The sequence below is a fragment of the Gavialis gangeticus genome, unplaced genomic scaffold (genome assembly GCF_001723915.1).
Source record: "Gavialis gangeticus isolate Ggan-Ray unplaced genomic scaffold, GavGan_comp1, whole genome shotgun sequence".
NCBI lineage: Eukaryota > Metazoa > Chordata > Crocodylia > Gavialidae > Gavialis > Gavialis gangeticus.
Genome location: NW_017729031.1, coordinates 41,157,979 through 41,162,791, shown reverse-complemented (window position 1 = coordinate 41,162,791; position 4,813 = coordinate 41,157,979).

The window sequence follows — 4,813 nt, the reverse complement described above, 5'->3', positions numbered from 1 at the left end:
GGCGACAGATGGGGCCCGCTGTACCTCTCAGGATGGAGTTGCCTTTGATGATCACTTGACGCTTTCTCCTCCAGGACTGCTTAGCTCCTTCAGCCTGTTCGGATCATGGAGAGCATGGAGTTGCCTCCTCTCCGGTTGCCTCCTCTCGCTCCTCCTCCAGTGTTGCCAGGGCCTCGTACCTGTTCTCCAGCTGGACTGGAGGGACTAGTGCTGCTGTGTTATGAGCAGCCCTGGTTCTGGAGGTGACTGTCTGCCACTCTGCAGTGGAGGGCACCTCCTGGGGTGCTTCTTCCTTGGGTGTGTGGCCCTTCAGGGAAAGGAAATAGCTGCCAATTTCTTCCTCCGCCTCCCTGCTTCCCCTCAGCCTGCTAACCTCCTCCTGGAGCTCCCTCACCTGCGCCTCCAGGGCCTTAAGGTGGGAGCCTGCAGGACAGGTGTGGGGGTCTCCAATCCCTGCCCCCTGGGCTCTCAGCACCCAAGAGCTCACCATCTCTTTCACTGTACTCATAAAAGCTAGTGTAGTACCAATTCATGATTAATAGCTATTCAAGGAGCTCAGCAGAACACAAGTGAAATGCACCACCCATGTGTCATGTCACTAGCACCACACACAAGTTGTATAAGAAGAGATGAAGAAAAATCTGCACAGGTGAAAGAGCAGGTGGATATCAGCAGGCTATCTTGGTTCTAAGTGAAATTTAGTTCATTCTTTTGTTCTGGATGATCTAATTTTTCCAAAAGAAAAAATTGAGAGAGAGAGCATGGGGAGGTTTTTTATATGTTGAATATAATCGTAGTCCAACCTTATCTAAATTGTATGATGGGCACGTGTACATGTGTGCTTTAATGTGCATTATCCTATTTTAATGCACATTAAACTGTCACAAAAGCCAGGCTCTTTAGCTAATGCTCATTTTTCTAGTATCTCACAGGGCCTTTTTACATGTACTGTGGGACATGGCACCAGGCGCTTTAATTAGCAAGCCACATTAATTAAAAGTGCCTATGCATCACATGTATCAGCGTTGCTGTGCATCCCTGCACTGAAAAAATGGTGGTGGGGTACTTTAATCAACATGATGGATTTCCAGTGCATTGGAGCAGGCTCCACACACTTGTGTAGGAGCCAAATATGGAGGTACTGGATTTAATGCACATTACCTAAAGCACATTAATTGGACATGTAGACATGTCCAGTTATACCCAATGTTGTGCTTATGTGTTTATCTCTCTGTGCATGTTAATTTACTTTTCTGCCCAACAGTTCTAACTTTGTAGGATTAGCAGTGGATGCCATGAGGTATTGTGGCAAAAATCAGTATCGTGCAATATATTCACTTTCTTCATAACTGTGTTATGACCTGAGCAATCCAGGAGCAGATAGGAAATGCAGGGAGTAAAGTACTCACCTGAGAGTTTCAGTTTTACTTGAATTATGCCTCTTAAGGACAAGGCTGTTTTCAAGTGGGAGTGAGGGTAGGCTTTTAGGGCTTGATCCCTATCATTGCTGGATGCAGCAGAAGCTTTGTAACAAACCCTGGGACACTAAAACTTTCCAGCCCCCATGACCAACCCCAGTGTACCCAGGGGCATCCAGTGACACCCAGGTCCTCTGTCCTCAAACAGCCTCAACCTCAGCCTCTTCTCATTAATAAAGAAGGATCTCAATGGACTTTAGTTCGAGCCTAAGGTCCTCAAAAATGTTTGTGTTCGGTTCGTTATCAGGGGGTGTGTCTACATGTTCATTAATGTGCTTTAAAGCATATTAGCCTATTTTAATGCACATTAAAGCATTACAAAAACCCTGGGCACATCTACACATTCATTAATGCACTTTCACTAATGCACATTAAAATAGGCAAATGCATTTTTTCTAGTACTTCACAATCGAAGTCCTAAATTTAATGCGCATTAGCAAAAGTGCATTAATGAACCTGTAGACGCGCCCAGGATCAGCCAGCTGGACAGCTTGCCTCGCTTAGGCATGTATAAGAGGGTGGTGACAAACTGGTATGCTGTATCCTTTTCACCCTACACCAGAAAAGGATTCCCCTGAGGGGAGAGTTTCATGGAACCGGATCTTATAGCAATGATTCTCTGGTCATTGTAGGTAGAGAGGATTATAAGAACTGCCTGATTTCTGAATGCATAAAAAGTGCCAATATTTTCTGTTGATCCACGCACACGTCCTTCCCCCAAACACAGCTAACAAATGCCTCTAGAAACTTTTTCTAGGTTCTTGACTTCAATAGGTTTCAATAGGTTTGGGACCAGCCCTTTGCCTACTGGCAATTATAAAATGACCTCATAAAACCACAGTGGTTATAAGAGAAACCTTGCAGCCATTCTGTAGAAAAAGACCCAAGTCGCCATCATGTGACAGCACTTTTATGCCATTGGCAGTGAAATCTATGGGGATGTACTGGTGTGAGACTGGAGTAAGGCAGCAATGTAGTGGGTTTTGTGAGAGGTAGGGTTACAACAGGAGAACGATATGAATCTCAATAATGTTTCACATCACGTCAGTCCACTCAGCTCTGATACAGGCTGGACATTCACACTGGTGAAATAAGGAGAGATATATATTAGTTTCAATATAGACAGTGTTAGTTATTCTTTTTAAACACTGCTTTTCTCCCATCTGATCAAACAGGGAATGTGCTTTCCAGTGCCAGTTCCTGGTGATAGTGAGGCTGGAATGAAATGAAAGCAGAGATTTCTACTTTTTCTCTTCCTTCAGCTATGCAAAATCCCTTTGTCCAGAGTGAATTGTGTCCCCTCTGCCTTACAGCTGGAAAAATGAAGGCACGGAGAGATGGAAGCAATGCCTGGATAAGCCCGCATGACTTTAGAGCAGGATCTGTCCTTATTCTATTTTTGTACAGCTCCTAACACAACGGGGCTCCAACATGGCCATTCGGTGCTATCCTGGTATAAATATTTATTACTCTTGATGAATAATAATAGGGGTACTTGGTTCTCAGTCACTGTAAAGTACCTCTCTCTTTCTCGCTCTGGACTCTGGTCAATCCATCAAATATATTTTCTGCAAGGCTCAAACTCAGCTGCCAGAGGTCAAAAGCCGATGCTTTATTTTCAGCCCTCCTGCCTGCAACAGAATAAATATTTTGCTTAAAATTAAGCCCATTTTGGTCTTGAACTTGAAGCTTAAACGTTTTGGATCCAGTGCAAAAAAGGGAGAGGAAGAAAAAAGCATCCCTCCCCCCACCCTGGGACTCCAAAAGCCCTGCAAGCATTTCACACAATATTTGAAAATAAATATTGCTCATCCCCAGGCTGATGGCTTGGAGTCCAAACGGGCTCGAGATTTATAATGGAAAGAGTGACACAATCTCAACGTTATGCGAGCCATGTGCTGTAACTCCCACCCCTCGCTCTCCGAATTCTCCGGCTGCATGACTTGTCATTTTCTGCCTGAGCTCAAGGTGCTGCGCTAATTAACACTTTCCTACCAGTCCCCTAATCAAGGCCCCTTATGGCAATGTAACGGTCTGGCCGGTGACACTGGTGGGTTTTTATTTTTATTTTTTAGATGCCTGCTCTTAAAGCGCTGCATCCCACCCCCACCACCCCCCCAAAGTTATTTCTGAGAAATCAAGCAACTTCTGGAATAAGGATCTGGGGGAATAGACATGATAGATTTTTTTGGAAGCAATAGAAAAGCCATCCATCACTTGCAAGCCTCTCCAAAGAGGCCCACTGTGGCTTGCCCACAGGTATAATAACCCTGATTTGCTTTGAAAAAGAAACGTCCCTCAAGGAACGGAGTCGGGGAAGAGGCGGGTATTGAACGGCTGATCTATAAAGATAATTCATTCCACGTTTGTGCACTTTTGACTCGCTTGTTGCTTTGACTCAAGACAGCAGAGTCACGCCAAGGTGTTATAGGATGGAAGAGTTGTTCCCTCCAGATAGGGACTTGGCTGGGGGTGAGCCATGACCTCAGAGGAGCAGCACCTGAGTACACAGCTTCCAGGGAAAACGCAGGTCTCCGAGCTCCGATGAGCTCAGCACAGATGGTATCAAGTGAGCACACACATGTGCGCACATGTCCATGCGTGCCCCACCACACAGCACAGACAAAGCTGGGGGACAGTCAGCGTGCGCAGCTTGTCCCTGGCCCAAGCAGAGCTGTTGCCCCCCCCACACCCTACACAGGGGTCACAGACGGGTCCAGACACTGGCACTGAGGTACTAGCAAGCAAGTGCAATGATTCATTGCAAGCAAAACAGTGTGGTTACCTCCACTTTGGGGTGTCTGCCTACATGCATGCTGGCCTGAAAACATCTACATGGAAATTTAGCACCCTAGGTATGTGGCAAGGCTCATATGTAGAGATGAAACACTGCTGCCTAGTCACTACGGCTCTGGCCTAAGTGACCTAGGCTCTTTTTTGTGACCTAGCCACTGATACACTGCTTGATTTCAGGGCACTCTAGTCCCCTTTCCTCTCTGAATCAGGGATTGCCATTTCCATTTCCTTCGTACAGCACCTAGTTTCATAGTTGGTCGGGTCGGAAGGGACCTGAGCAGATCATCAAGTCCGACCCCCTGCCATGGCAGGAAAGAGTAGTGGGGTCAAACAACCCCGGCAAGGTGTTCATCCAGCCTCCTCTTAAAGCCCTCAGGGTAGGAGCCTGCACCACTTCTCTTGGAAGTTGGTTCCAGATCCTAGCCGCCCTGACCGTGAAGTAGCACCTCCTGATATCTAGCCTAAATCTCCCTTTTGCCAGCTTGTGACCATTATTCCTGGTCACTCCTGGTCGTGCTCGGGGGAACAGGGACTCCCCC